This window comes from Bos indicus x Bos taurus, chromosome 24 (assembly GCF_003369695.1).
Source record: "Bos indicus x Bos taurus breed Angus x Brahman F1 hybrid chromosome 24, Bos_hybrid_MaternalHap_v2.0, whole genome shotgun sequence".
In the NCBI taxonomy this organism is placed as follows: Eukaryota; Metazoa; Chordata; class Mammalia; order Artiodactyla; family Bovidae; genus Bos; species Bos indicus x Bos taurus.
The window spans coordinates 1,298,156-1,314,576 of NC_040099.1; positions in this window are offsets into that span (position 1 = coordinate 1,298,156).

Here is a 16,421-nt window from a genome sequence, read left to right on the forward strand (position 1 = left end):
CCCTCGCTCCTGCCCTTCCCGCTGTGGTTCGGATGCCCCTTCATGACGGACGTGCCAGCTGCACGGCCGTGAGGGGCCACGTGTGCGTGTCCTGTGGCAGGTGTGTGCTCCTCGGGTTACCTTCAGGGCGGCCCTTGCTCGACTGTGGGGCTCAGGGCGGTCCATCTCTGTCTCCGACCCGGGCTCAGGGCGTTCCTAAGACCCGGCCTTGCTGAGCGAGTCTTGAGCACACTCGTGTACCCCAAATAAGCCTTATTGTGAGCAAGGCTCTCCCATCTCCCCCCTCCTCAGAAAACCCCTCTGAGAACAGACCGTTCACAAGAGAAGGACACAGACTGTGTGCACAGTGTTAGCGCATTTATGTTTCTCCCCAGCATGGTCTCTTCCCGATGTTGCCTTTGAGTCTATGTTTTAAATTTTTGTGAAATTAGGGGGAAAGGCCTCATATTTAAAATTGATTTCGATTTAATGACGATGAGATGGTCTGATTTCTTTTCCTTAGAAACTGTTTTTTTTTTCTTCCTAAATCTCCCTATGACTCCTCACCCACCCTCTGTCTGTTGTTACGATCCCTTTGCGAACCGCGGACAAGCCCTATGTTTGGATCTGGTGGACTTGGGGCAGCAAGTTAGGTGCTCAGCTGAGAATCAAGGGAGGTTTCGTGGCTGAAATTCTACGTAATTTAAGGATCTTTGACTGTAAGAGAAAAACCACAAATATGAAGTTACAGTTAATACATTTATTTTCTTCTGTTTTTTTTTCTCCTGGAGTCAGAAAGATGTGATAAGTGGGAAGAACAATGAGTGACTTTGGTTTATTGAATCAATGAATGATTCAGTTAATACTGAGGAAATTTTAGTCTCTTCAGATGAACACGCAAAATAAGAGAGAAGAAAATAAAATGCAAGGAATATTTCGATGCAGTAATTCAAATGACAGTGATTATGTTTCTGTGAAAGTTTGATCTGGAGTCTGATGTGCAGAAATTTCCACGTGACTGAATTTGTCTCCCCCACCTTTGTGTTTGGGGAACGGTAAACAACTGGGATCTAAGCCCTTGTTGTTTGCGTATAAATCGCGTTTACAAAGGCAGGCCCAGGCCTCCACTAGGCTGCTTCGTGTAGCCATGCGTTTCTGTTCCTCCTCATGGCCGCATTCTGCTGCAGCAGCCGTAGCTTCTGCACTAAGAGAAAAGATTAATTGGCTCATGGCAACACATCGGGCTGGCCTGGACATTGTTCTGGGGCTTTGCTTTAATTCTTGCTGTTAAAGGCAAAAAAAAAATCCTCTGCGACAGTGTTATTAATGTGATAAAAAGGAATACTGGTTAATAACTAGATAATTTTGAGAACATGGGTTCATCCATCTGTTAATCTTTGTTGTGATTAAGGAGGAAATCCTATTACCCATTATTCCTAATGACAAGACCAAGGAGGCTTAAAGCCCCGGCTGGTGCAGCCCTGGAGAAGAGCCGTGAAGGGTATCGGCGATCTTGGTGGCAATTGAGGAATTGGCCCGACCTCCACACAACCAAAGTGATACAAAAGAATTACACCCTCACTAAAGTCTATTTCCTCGTATAATCACACAAAATGATTTTTCTTAAATATGATAATAAATCACAGCAAAAAATCAATGTGGCAGAGCCCAACTGCTATGGCCTGATAACACATCAATCAATATTTAGTATTTAGATTTTAATTAATACATAGCCGTGCAGAGACTTTTTAAGGGAGAAATATTAACTCAGATAAAAAATCCAGCACCGTTAGCATGCAAAAGTTGTTGCTCATATCTGTCATTGATCAATCTGCTGGGGTTGTGATTAAAAACCCTTGGAAATATCAGACAAGAGGGCAAAACAGATTGAACCAGAGAGAATGTTGTCGGCATCTCTGCTGGGAGACGCAGCTCAGGAGGCCGTGGAGCCAGGGCAGAACCGCCTGAGCGGCAGGCTTGGGGAGACGGAATCCAGGGTCCTGGGAACCTACAGACTCCAGAGTCCCAGGTTAACCTGCAGGGCTCCTGCCAGTGCTCCCCCTGAACTTACAACCTTTAGTTTGGGGTGAAATTTTTCTCTTGGTGATCAAGTGTTTTCAGAATGATTTTGACGTTTATTGAACTTTTCTCATCAGTTGCAGTCACACTTTTAAATTCCTCTGTTTTTCTCTCATTCATGTCAAATGGTCCCCATCTGGTGCCCCCTCCCCCTCCATAATGTCTTTAGGGTCTGCTCTCCTTCAGTCCTACACACCATCAGACAATTTTTTTGTAAAGTCCTGTCCCCACACGTGTTCCAAGGGTTTTTAATCACAACCCCAACTAACAACAACTAACAGCCCCTGTGGACGACGGACTGCTAAAACTCAGAGTCCTTGCAGGGGAGCGGGTGGGGGGTGTGGGCTACAGACTAGGCTAATAGACTCTAGACTGTTTACAAGCCACCCCCTGGGTCCCCACCCCAACCACCTCTGCCCTCACCTGACTTCCTACTTCCTGCAGCTGTTCTTTGAACCACACCCTCAAGGAAATGACTCTTCTCCTGTGTCAACGTGGTCAGTAGCCACCAGAGGCCATGCATATTACATTCCTGAGACTAGAAGCTGACGGGATCCTGGTTGCATGGGGGGGTCTCTGGGGAACTTTGTCCTGCTTGATTTCCATGTGGAATCTGTCTGCCTGTGGGGGCGATGGACAGGGGCACAGGGTCCCTGAGGAAGCAGCTTGGGAGGTCAGGCTTTGAACTCACAGAAAAACGCTGGGTCATTGAGGAATTAGCCGACTGACTGATTCTTACTTATCAGAACCATGATGGTATCAAAGGCTAAAACATTCCTGCATTTTGACAGCACAGTTCCACCTCTAGGACTTTACCCTAAAAAGTATTCAGATAAGCCTAGATGTCTCCGTATCAGGGTCTTCCTGCAGTGAAGCAGCAACAGACCACCCCCCCATCCCCACCCCGGACAACAACTAACAGACACTTGGAGGCAAGAAGGAGCTTGTAAGTCGGTGTGTGAAAGGCGTCCTGGAGGCCATGTGTTTAGGGGAATAGTTAGTGACATTGCGAAAGGTGATCTCAATTCACCCAAACACCTTTTGGTGGATGCGCCCTGACGTTTGGTGGGAGACAGAAGGGGAACAGCTGTCTGCTGCCTCTGAGCCCATCCCCCTTTCCCAGGAAGCCCCCAAAGGAGTTCTCTCATTCATGTCAAATGGTCCCCACCTGATGCCCCCTCCCCCTCCATAATGTCTTCAGGGTCTGCTCTCCTTCAGTCCTACACACCATCAGACAATTTTTTTGTAAAGTCCTGTCCCCACACGTGTTACATGAACCAAGTGGCATCGACAGGTTGGAGCTGGATACTAAATTTAAGAAGAACGTCCTGTGCCCCGTCTTTATGTGGTTACAGACTCAATGTCCTCACACCAGAGCGGCTGGTCCTTGCCTCCAGGTGCCCTGGACGTTGCTAAACCAGGGAGTGGTTGGAAGTAAAGGCCGTTAGATACCAGAATGTCATGTACGGGATGGAAGGAGCTTTTATTTGCATTAGAAGTGACCTCTTGTTTTCCTGCAATGATCAGATTAAAACAATACTCAGTTCTTAAAATGTACATTGATACAGGTGCAGATGGAAAGATATTTATCTGTGAGATAAACACAGCAATTCCATCTACAAGATTTATAAAGACAGCCATCTGAGCTCAAGGTTCCCAATGTCTGTGTCTTGAGGGGTTTATGAAGTCACCGTCAGGTTAACTAGTTAACGCTGATGGAGGCCCATCAGTACCACCCCAGACCCGGGCTCCAGCTTTGCCGAGGGAGCAGAGGGGAGGCAGTCAGGCTTCGTCCCAAAGACCTTCCTTTCCTGGGAGAGAAGAATCAGCCTTTAAGACGGTGCCCTGGAATCATGCATGGGATCTTAGGTCCAGGACCTGATTGCTGACACTCAGCCTGGGGTCTCCATTACACGCACTGACTAAAACATCTGATGAACTGAACTGTTTAAATTCCTGTCCCTCTGTGTGGCGGAGCTCGCGCCTAAAGTCGCCGTGGGCGGGAAAGTCTCTGACCACCATGTAAGCAGGTGATTTCTGTTCCCTTCAACCTTGTGGGCTGGGTGGTGGGAGGTCTCCTGCCCCAGGCTGGCGGTCTGGGGCTCGGGTGGCCCAGCCCCCGCTAGGCCTGTGATGCTGAGTCCTCCCCGCCCCCCACCCCCAGCTGGGGCTGTGTCCCTCGGGGAGAGGAGGCTAGTAGTCCCGTTAGAGAGTCTGGGGGAAAACTGAGGGTGCTCCGTGTGGATTTGGGGAGTGTGCTTTCTCACATTCCTAGTAGATCAGGACACAGCCAGAACCTTCACACCAGCACATGCAGTGCTTTCCCACATTTGCTTCTTTTCCTCGCCTCCTTCCAAGCAGACGCCGTGGGACGCAGTCCTGGAGGTCTGCTCAGCAGAGGAGCCTTCGTAGGTGTCCTGACACAGCTGGACCCACTAACCTCACGGTGACGTCGGCACGCTCATCTCTGCTCCAGGCAGGCACACTTTATTACTCTTATTATTTAGGTGCACTTTGTATCCCTGTGAAAGTATGAAAGCCTCCCAGAAATTAGATGTTAGACACAAAGATTAGCGCTGTCACAGGTGTTAACTATTGATTAAGTCCTATAATTGGCTGTAAGAAACTTCCTGAGGAAAGCCTTGGATCTGGTTCCAAAGCTGGGGAGGCCGGGAGTGGGGGTCATGGAGGCCTGGGGAGACCATGAGCTGGGGGCTGTGGCCGGGTGTGGAGGCCATGACCTTCAAGTGTGGACACGTTGGCCCATTCTGCTAGACTCTGTTATGAGACGCATCTCAGCCTTGGCATGAACACAGGGCAGGCTCCAGCTGACACAGGGTCCAGATCTAGAAGCTGCACTCGATGGCCCTGACGTGTCTGTGGGGAGCTGACTTACCCTTACGTAGACAAGCTCACCGTGTGCGCGTGAGCCAAACGGGCAGGTCAGGGGAGGGGCGCTTGTGGAGGGGGGTGCGCATGAAGGTGGGGATGAAAAGTGGTGAAGAAATTAGGGGAGCTGGACCCCAGACTTCGCATGTCCAGGGAGAGGCTTTTCATTTTTTAAAAAGAGGCGAGAAAGGCAATTACAGCGAGGAGAGACATTTAATAAGACAGATCTGTGCCAGTCACGCTCTACAGATGGGTGCCAACGTGAGAGCGGGTGTCTTGTCTGACCTGTCCTCGTCTCCACACCTGAGGGGCTGTTCCTCTTGAGGGCTGTGTGCTGCCTGGAGGGGACTCTGAGATGTGAGGTGGGAATCTTCCAAGGACAGGAAACTCCTTGAGTTGCAGACGAGGCTTCAGGACTCAGCCTTGAATGAAACAGTGATGGAGTGACTGGGGCCTCCCTGCAATGATGGAGGCATTGAGTTGCAACTCAGGACAGAAACTGGGATGGAGAGAAGTCGGGACCCTTGAAGGCTGGGGAGGAGGTGATGGTGAAGGACAGGAGCTTGTGGTAAAATAAACCAGCATGTAGCAATGCCCGGAAATCAGGCTAAATGCTTTCTCCCAGCCCAGGTTGTGGAAAGCATTGTGAAGATTCAGACAAACCAGCAACAGAAAGGCATTTCCGAAATAATCAGGAAGGCTTGAGAACTGACTGGTTGTTAGATCACTCGAGGAGACTGTCACTAACTACTTACAGTGTGATGATGATGACAAGGCTCCATTGGAAAGGGTGCTGACAGGTGAACGGACAGGGCTGGGGCTCCCGGTGGAACAGCAGGTGGGCGGGGTGGGACTGGGAGAACCAGTGATGAAGCGACCTGGACGCAGGCCGTCAGGGCTCTGCCTCTGTGCGCGTCCAAACATGCCCATCACGTTTGCTTTGTGAAGGGCGGCTGTCAGCACGGAGACAGGACCAAGGGCAAGCCGGGCTGTGTGGTGTGGTCACGAGCTTGGGCGTGCCCGAGCTCCTTGGGAAGAGGCGGACTGCGTGCCTGTCCGCCTCTAGTGGCCGCTCGGGGCGAGCACACGAGGCGGGTGGACATGGATTGGTTCAGATCTTTCAAGAAGGGTGTCTGCCACTCACGGCACCCAGACTCCCGCCAGCCGTGCATGTGTTCACTTTGCTCTTCAGGCAATGCGGAGCGTGGGGCCCTTACCCAGACTTTACACAGGAGAAGGCTGGGGCTGAGCAGGGTTGGTGCCAGCCGGGCAGTGGGTTAGAGCCTGGTGTGCGCGAGGCCCTGGGACGGAGGGTCACGCCCATGATGGGGTCAGCCCGCACCTCCCTGCCGTCCGCGCGGCGCCAACCCTAATAGATGGAGCGTCTGGGCAGTGGTCAGCCCGCGCCTCCCTGCCGTCCGCGCGGCGCCAACCCTAATAGATGGAGCGTCTGGGCAGTGGAGGCGCCTGTGGAGACCTTGGCGCTCAGCCCTGGTCTCCTGGGCTCGGCGCGCACCCCTCATGGGGCGGGCGAGTTCCTCCGCAGGCGCGACTTCCCTGTTAGCGGGCACCTGCCTCCTGCACTGTCCCGGGATGTCTTCGCGGCTGCCCGGCCAGCTGGCTGCTCTCTGATTCTGCTCATTTCTCCGACGGTCGATGGAAGCTATTAGTTCGTTTCCAACGTCGGACGAGTGTCAGTGACTTAACAAGGGTCGCGGCTCTGACGGCAGAGCCGGCTGATACAACCGTGCTGGGGGACAGCCCTCCGCCCTCCTGGAGGCGCCCCAAGGCTTGGGTCCCGTTACTGGGAACTGTGCTCCAGAGTCAAATCTTTACTCCTGTGTCGGTAAATTGTGTGTGAAGGGTGCTAATAGATTTGATCTACTAGGAATATGCATACTGTTTATCCATCTGGAGGGACAGTTGTCTTTTAGTGAGATGAAAAGCATACTCTATTTCAGTTTTTATGGTACATACATGTGCGTGTGCACCTGTGTGCATGTGTGTGTATAGATGCATGTATGCGTGTATGTGTGTGTGTGTAGTGTATACGGATGTGTGTCCATGCATGCTTGTGTGTGCTTGTGCGTGTGCATGCATGTGTGTAAGTGTGTGGGTGTGTGTATAGAAGCATGTTTTTGTGTATGTGTATGTGTGTGTTTGTGTGTATGTATATATGTCTGTGTGTCCATGCATGCTTGTGTACACTTGTGCATGTGCAAGTATGTGTAAGTGCATGGGTGTGTGTTTGTGTGCACAGCAACCTTGTGTGAGCACCTGCGATATGGAGGTGTTTTGTATACATTATTCTTTGTTCCCAGGACTCTGAGGTCTGCAAGACTGTGCTTGTGATGTTCCTGTTACTGCCGTCTTTGCTGTTATTTTGCAGGAGGACATGGGCTTCCGTAGGTCATGTTCCTCACGTGCAGGCACATGAGGGCACAGCTGGGCCTCCAGCCTGCACTTGGGTCTGCATCTGGACAGCGCCGGCTGACACCCTGCCTTCCCGCACTCAGGTGACTAAACACAAAGCGCCTGTTGGCGTGTTTCCTGTGGAGCCCACAGCCCGTGCCCTGTGGGCAACACGCATGTCTTGGTGGAAACTGGGCGCCCGCTCCTGCATCACCTTCCTCCGGGCGTGCGTCCTCACACCCCAATGCTGAGGCTTCCGACCCGGGCAAGTGTGTGTTCATTCTCCAGATAATCAGAGGCCCTGATAAAATAAAGCTTCCCATGACGGACACCCGGCCGACAGGGCTGTTAGTTTACGGAGGGTGTGGGCAGAGTCGACTGGAAAATTTTGATCACTTTAATTTACTATATCCAGTGTGCCTGCTGTACTCGGCCGGCACTTTTATCAAGCCCTGGGCGGTGGTATTGATTTTTTTATTTTCTATGTAGGATAAGAAGACAGAGAGTTAGGAGCGAGAGTGAATGAAGAACTTTCTCCGATTGCTGCTTTCTCCAGCTTATTGCATCCTGTCGTCTGTGGTTTCAGATGATGTGCGGTATGTCAGGGCTGCTGGGAGCAACAAGCAGGGCGAATAACAATGGAAGAGCCCGAAAGATTGAAAAAGGAGAAGGAGGCAGAGGAGAAAGTCGGAAAGTGCCTGTGAGCCCTAGGAAAAAGCAGAGGTGGAGGAAAAAGTGTCCTCAGTGTGGGCAGACCCGTCAGCATGTTTCTTTAAAGCTGCTGGGATAGAATGGACAGGTGCCAGCCAGCAGCCGGGCTGTAGCACCCTTGAAACAGGGGCATCGAAGAAGCCTTTGTGTTATTATTTTCTTTCTGAAATGAAAAAAAGACACCCCCCCCACCGCAACAACAAGAACAACACACACAGCCCCTCACACAACAACCAAGGGCATTCAGCCCATCTCTAGTCTTGCAGGCGAGCCCTGGCGGGTGTGTGGGTGGCAGGCACTTTCCCTCGGCCCCCCCACGCCCTGGGCAGACCCTGGCAGGCAGTTCCAGGGCACAAGGGACTGAACCCCCTGCAGTAGGTGCAGGGCCCCTCCCTGTTGTGTGGAAGCCCCTTCCCACAGCCGGGCTTCTCGACAAGGCCAACGCAATTTGACAAAATCCAGAGGCCGAAGGAGGGTATTTTACTGGCTTGATGGCTCCCGTGTGGTGGTGGACGTGGAGCAAGAGGGATGAGAGACAGGCCCCTGGGACTCCAGTCATGGGTCTGGGTTCCTGTGTGTTTTGTGGCTCCGGGTCTCTCGTTTGCCCATGGGCTATGTGCCCTCACCTGGCTGCTTGGCAGTTGGGACCAGGGGTCACGAGCAGCACAGGTGCCTACCTGGTGTCCCTAGGAGTGAAGGATGTGGGTTCCTGATGACCATGAGATGTGCAATGCAAGGTGCGATAGGAAGAACCCAAGCAAAAAGCGTCAGTTATGGAGGAGCAAGCAGAACCTGGGCTCCAGGCAGAGCTGTGGGGCCAGAGGACCTGGTCACTGAAAGCTGGGCACAGAGTTTGGGGCTGGGTCATGGCCAGGCTTGGGTTTGCCCCAAGAACACACCACCCAGCCCATGAGATGCTGCCAAGACCCCACTCAGGGTAACGGCAGAGGACAGCAGGGCACTGGGTCTTTGGAAGCCTTTTTGGAAAGAAAACAGTAATGCGGGAAGGACTCGACTCTGTCTGGGTCTGGCTGACCCACAGGGAGTGACGAGGGCTCAGAACTGAAGGCGGAGGCCAGGGGCAACAAGGGAGCTGTGGAAACGGCCAGCGGGGGTGCGCTACAACAACCTGCACGCGCGGCCCGCCTCTCACCGTCACACAGCCTCAGTTTACCGCTGAGTGTCTCAAATCCCAGTCACACGCGCGGCCCGCCTCTCACCGTCACACAGCCTCAGTTTACCGCTGAGTGTCTCAAATCCCAGTCACAAAGCTGAGTCGTGTGTGTGACGTTAGGTCTTCCTTCTGGAAACCCTGATCCTGCCCTCACTGGACGCTGTTCCAGAAGACACTGCTCGTGTCTGCAGGCCACCTGTGCTTGCTTTAATTCTAGGATGTGAAATGCACAGGAGGTCGGGAGGGAGCAGTGTTTGGATGGCGTGCTCGGTTGCTCCATCGTGTCTGAGTCTTTGTGACCCCTTGGGCTAATTTAAACTTTAGGACTTAAGTTAAAGTCTTCAGGGTCAACCTTTGACTATCAAAGATAGTTGTTTGTTTTTTTCAAAAGTATAATTAAGTGCTTTTTAATTTTTAAATATATTTTTTAATTGGAGGAAAATTGCTTTACACATATATATGAAATCTGGAAGAGTAGTATTGATGAATCTATTTGCAGGGTAGGAATGGAGATGCAAATGTAGAGAACAGACACAGTGGGGGAAGGAGAGAGTGGGACAAATGGAGAAGGTAGCGTCGACATTTATACACTCGCACTATCATGTATACACTCGCACTATCATGTATACACTCTCACTATCATATATACATTATCACATACACTCTCACTATCATATATACACTATCACATATATACACTATCAGTGTTGTATATGCACTATCACGTGTAGGGAGAAGGCAGTGGCACCCACTCCAGTACTCTTGCCTGGAAAATCCCACGGCGGAGGAGCCTGGTAGGCTGCAGTCCATGGGGTCGCTAAGAGTCGGACACGACTGAGCGACTTCCCTTTCACTTTTCACTTTCATGCATTGGAGAAGGAAATGGCAACCCACTCCAGTGGTCTCGCCTGGAGAATCCCAGGGATGGGGGAGCCTGGTGGGCTGCCGTCTATGGGGTCGCACAGAGTCGGACACGACTGAAGCGACTTAGCAGCAGCAGTATCACGTGTAGAATAGATGGCTGGTGGGAAGCTGCTCTATAGCACAGGGAGCCCAGCTGAAAATATTTGTTAATTACAGGCATTGCATAAATAAACGCCTGAAACTAAATCTAATAATGTAGCTTGATGCTCTTAGATTAAAAAAAAAAAAAGATCTTTACTTTTAAAGCTCTATTTCCTCTGTTAAAGTCACTTAAAGGGATCTTTTATTTTCCTGGTAAGCCCTGGTTCTGTCTCTCTTCTTTATATATATATGTCTACACATATGTAAGTACGTATGTATAAAACTAATTTTGATTGGAGTAAAGTTTCAGTAAAGTTAAGTTAGTGCATGCTTTTAAGAATGTGGTTTGCTAAAATTGTCTAATTTGCAGAGATTGATGCCTTATCATTAAATGAAATCAAGGCAAGTTGCCCCACCCCAGTTCCCTTGAAAGCCCTCGTCACGGCTGGCAGAGGAGGTGGGGTGACCTCCATGAGTGTTTTGTCAGCTTAGGTATTTACATGTTTTCCAAATGCTTTCCACTTAGTTTCAGGGCTCCAGGCAGCCCAGGTGGAATGACTTCTTTAACCTCAAAACACACCCTGAGGGTGCGCGTGGACTCTGCCCCTGGAGCCGACCACTGGTCCCTGATGGTTTGGGCTGAAGCTCGTGGGGCTGAGACCCACCAGCCTCTCCAGGGCCCTCTAGCCCCGGCTTCAGTGCTCCACCCTCTTTCCATTTGTCCAATTTGATCGGGAAGTGGGGCTCAGAGCCTGGTTCCTGTCCTGCAAAGAGCAGAGAACATGGGTTGACTTCTAGCAGTTGTGTTTACTTTTGCTTCTTCCCTAAGAGCACTGATTTAAAAATTAAGGGCCGTGGATGGAAAAAAGCCTGATGATGCAACAGAAAATAAAGGCAAACTAACTTTCTATGTTGCTTGTAAAAATGGCTTTGTGCTACCTCGTCTCATGTTCTGGTGGAATTTGTCTCAGAAGAGATAAAAAAAAATTGTTGCTTTAAGGTGATGTGATGCACAATACAGATTTTATTTCACATGTAAATACAAATTTAAAGTATATGCAGGAATTGCTGGAACAAGCTGCCAAGGTCGAGAATGTTTCTTTGGAGTTCTGGTGAGCTTGCTGTATTCTTTGTAACACTGTGATTTGTCCTCATTATTTTAAAAGCTATTGCTAACAGTTAAAATAAATTGCTTCATTTGTAACATATAGGTTGCTGTATAAAAGATGGCAGGTCAGGTTTGAGTGAGAAGTGCCAGCGCTTGGCAAGTAATCCTGGCGCAGCCTTCACGGCACCAGAGACTCGGAGGTATTCTGAGCCCGGCCCTCTGCTTGGGCGCTGACTTAGAATCAGTTTCACTTCCAAGTAGAAGAGCTTCCGTCAGTGAGTGTTAGCTTCCCCTGTTCCCCCCGCAGCAGGTGATACCAAGCACAGACTGCACGAACAGAAGCGGGTCTTTGAGAGGAGATGGGACATCCTGCAGGAATGGGAGGCAGAAAGCACCCCCCTCCCTACCCCCAGGGCCACAGATGGAGGGTGACAAGGGGCACTCAGTTCAGAGGAGCTGAACGCAGCACATGCTGTTTGTTGCTCAGTTGTGTCCAACTCCCTGCGACCCCATGGACTGGCGCCCACCGGGCTCCTCTGTCCATGGGAGTCTCCAGACAAGAATACTGGAGTGGGTTGCTGTGCTGTCCTCCAGGGGATCTTCCCGACCCTGGGATCGAACAGATGTCTCTTATGTCTCCTGCGTTGGCAGGTGGGTTCTTCACCTCTAGCGCCACCTGGGACTCAGTTTTGATTATCCCAGTTTTGTTGCTGCTGCTGCTGCTAAGTCGCTTCAGTTGTGTCTGACTCTGTGCGACCCCATAGACGGCAGCCCACCAGGCTCCCCCATCCCTGGGATTCTCCAGGCAAGACACTGGAGTGGGTTGCCATTTCCTTCTCCAATGCATGAAAGTGAAAAGTGAAAGTGAAGTCGCTCAGTCGTGTCTGACTCTTAGCGACCCCATGGACTGCAGCCCACCAGGCTCCTCTGTCCATGGGATTTTCCAGGCAAGAGTACTGGAGTGGGTACCATTGCCTTATCCCGGTTTTGTTGATGACATGCAAAGCGTCCCAGTCGGGAACCAGCTGAACACATGCCTTCTCCTCTGCAGCAGGTCTGACCAGGGTGCTGGCCTTGGCCACGTCAGTGTCAGAGGCTTCAGGGCCTGTTTCACTTGGTGCTCATGGGCTTTGACGTCCACAGTGAGTACCAGTGAGTTGTTGTCTTCTATTTTCTTCACGGTGACTCACTGGTGAGGGGGCGCTTGATGGGGACTTGATGGTGGCCTAGTGGTCGACCCTGTTTCTCCAGGGTGGGGAGCGCTCTTCCGAGGATATTTGGGTTGCCGGAAGGTGGGTGACATCGGGATCTCACTTTTTTTGTGTCTGTGGATGCTTTTCAACACTGCTTTCTTGGCCTTCAACATTCGTTTTTCCCTTTGATTTCCTTTCCTTTTTGATTCTGTGTTGAAAATTCAGCATTTTTGGTTATTAATTGGCCTCAGTAAGATGCACAATCACACGCTTTTTTCCCCCCAAGGAAGATTAATATGTAGCTGTAGATTCCAGGATCATTTAAACCCTCCTTGAAAATTTGACCCATCAAAACAGACAGATGCTCTCAGAAAACAATAGCAATGAAAATAATAACAATAATGACAATCATAAATGTTAACAATGGAAATCTGCACATTGCAGTGATAATTCAGCATTAACTGTTCCTGAAGGAAGGAAGGCTCTTCTAAAGGTACTTCTTTCCATTCAAAATACAGACCCAAGTAATGAATGAGGATGAGAAAAGGGAAAAACAACAGAAAATGGGAAAAAATGGCTTCCGTTTACCCAGGTTATTTCTGAACAGTAATGCAAGGATGTAATAGAAATAATTTAGACATATGGATAAGAACCTTCAAAATCAATAGTGCTGGAAGAAATGAAGCATATGCTGATGCAATCAAACAGAATTGAATTTCATACAAATGTTAGCAAATCTATATCAGATTAACACAGCAAAAACTTCATTTTCATTGATTTATAACGTATTATTATTGTTTTCACCAAACTGCCATAGACAGCCATTTAGCAGCTGCCACGTGCCTCACGGGTGAATAGGAGCCTGCATTGCGGGCGGGCACAGACAGGCAGGGGCCCGTCAGTCACCAGGGCGCAGGTGCGGGCTCCGACGCCCTCCTCTTGCTCCTCTTCATCGCGTTGCATCATCCTGGGGACTTCCGGTGAGTGTGGGCTGTTCACATGGAATTCACAGACTCATGATGGAAAAGGGAAGGGGATGTTTTGTAGCCTATGAACATTTAGCAAAAATGGGGCTTGAAAGGACCATCAGACACATGTGCCTCTCTGTAGCCATATCTATCTCTGCCTAAATAACTCCAAAAAAGTGGTTCCATCAGGATTGTTCTCAGGGATCCACTGTCTGCTTCTGGAAGCCACGCTTCGGCCTCCGTGGCCCAAGCTGAGCCTTTATCTTCAATGTAAGCCTGGGTGGACCACCTCCCTGAGTTTGCAGTTCCCGAGGTGAAAAATAGGGGATTTGTCTTAGATCCTCCGGTGTCTCTCCCATCTCAACACTTTTCATAAGAACTTCCTCTTTGAGGGAGAGAACTAAGTCAAGGACTGAGGTCCATGAAAGGCCAGCCTGCAGATACCTTCCATTTGGCCCTTGGGTTCTGTCCCGGCAACGGTTTACAAGGCGAGTTGTATTTCCACCGCAGACCGGGCCCTCTGCACGCGGCCTCAGGACAGGTGGCCACACTCACCCTTTCTGCCCAGCTGTCCCACATCCCAGATGGTTCCTCCCAGTTTCTGTGCCTGGAGTCTCATCGATTGTGGTTTAGTTGCTGAGTTAGGTCTGACTCTTTGCCACCCCAGGGACTGTAACCTGCCAGGCTCCTCTGTCCATGGGATTTCTCAGGCAAGAACACTGGAGTGGGTTGCCATTCCCTTCTCCAGGGGATCTTCCCCACCCAGGGACTGAACCGGGGTCTCCTGTACTACAGGCACATTCTTTACTGTTTTCGTCGCCAGGGAAGCCCCTCATCAGTTCAGTTCAGTCGCTCAGTTGTGTCCAACTCTTTGCGACCCCATGAATCACAGCACGTCAGGCCTCCCTGCCCATCACCAACTCCTGGAGTTCACTCAAACTCATGTCTATCGAGTTGGTGATGCCATCCAGCCATCTCATCCTCCGTCATCCCCTTCTCCTCCTGCCCCCAATCCCTCCCAGCATCAGGGTCTTTTCTAATGAGTCAATTCTTTGCATGAGGTGGCCAAAATACTGGAGTTTCAGCTTTAGCATCATTCCTTTCAATGAACACCCAGGACTGATCTCTTTTAGGATGGACTGGTTGGACCTCCTTGCAGTCCAAGGGACTCTCAAGAGTCTTCTCCAACACCACAGTTCAAAAGCATCAATTCTTCGGCACTCAGCTTTCTTCACAGTCCAACTCTTACATCCATACGTGACCACTGGAAAAACCATAGCCTTGACTAGATGGACCTTTGTTGGCAAAGTAATGTCTCTGCTTTTTAATATGCTATCTAGGTTGGTCATCACTTTTCTTCCAAGGAGTAAGCCTCTTTTAATTTCATGGCTGCAGTCACCATCTGCAGTGATTTTGGAGCCCCCCAAAATAAAGTCTGCCACTGTTTCCACTGTTTCCCCATCTATTTCCCATGAAGTGATGGGACCAGATGCCATGATCTTCATTTTCTGAATGTTGAGTTTTAAGCCAACTTTTTCACTCTCCTCTTTCACCTTCATCAAGAGGCTTTTTAGTTCCTCTTCACTTTCTGCCATAAGGGTGGTGTCATCTGTATATCTGAGGTGATTGATATTTTTCCTGGCAATCTTGATTCCAGCTTGTGCTTCTTCCAGCCCAGCATTTCTCATGATGTACTCTTCATAGAAGTTGAATAAGGAGGGTGACAATATACAGCCTCAACGTACTCCTTTTCCTATTTGGAACCAGTCTGTTGTTCCATGTCCAGTTCTAACTGTTGCTTCCTGACCTGCATACAGGTTTCTCAAGAAACAGGTCAGGTGTTCTGGTATTCCCATCTCTTTCAGAATTTTCCACAGTTTCTTGTGATCCACACAGTCAAAGGCTTTATTGACTATGCCAAAGCCCCTCATCAGTTGTAGGCAATTAACAAATAGCCCTCCTTGCCTGTGGGACCTTGGTGAGGGGTAGAGGAGTCACTCCAGGTGTGCTGGGCCCTAGGACGTCCTCAGCAAATCAGGGCTGTTTCACTGCTGGCTGGGGGCTGCTTAACTGTTCTGTCCGCACCCCAGCACCTCCCCTGACAGTGGGCTGTCAGTTCCTCCAGGCCTTGTTATCCGTGTTGTCTCTTCCCCTGGACCATGTGACATTTCCCAGTTGAGCTCCTGCCTCCGGTCTCCCTGCAGCGGTCAGAGTGGCCTCCGAATACAAACCAGGTCCTGATGCTCTGCTCCGTTAAGACCCCCGGGGGCGCCCACCACCTGGCCTCTCCAGCCCGGCCCTGGATGCCAGCTGCGCCTGCGCCTCCTGCAATCCTGGGCTCGGTACAACCCAGGCTTCCCATCTCTGGTGTTCTGTTCAGCATCTGCCCTGCCTGGAGACTGTCCAGGACTCACTCTACCACCCACAGCTCGAGGGTTCTTCTGCATGGAGCCTTCCCCCAGACTCTAAGGCCTCCATGCAGGCCCTCGAATGCCATTGTTCCCGAGCTAGTCGTTCCCTTCTCCAGGCTCTGGCCTTCCCTCCTGTAGGCTGGGTGTGTCTGCTGGCACTGCCCTCAGTGCCCAGAGGGACCCCAGGTAGTCACAGAATACCTAGCTGTCAAGTTTCTTCTCCTGGGTACGCCTACAGAGCATCACAGAACAACGCTGCCTTTTGCACCTTTCAAGAAGACTTCTGCCTTTTTTCATTAGTTCGGATAGTTGCAAAGAAGTAATTTCCACCATACTGATATATACTGGTCTTTAAAAATTAAAATGGATCATATGAGCCTAATACTATAGCAATTTGGTACATGGCACTATCCATCTAAAAATACATGATAACTATTCTTTCCTTAACAGCCAGAAGTTAAATATTATTTTTCCCCTTAAATTTCTGTTTCT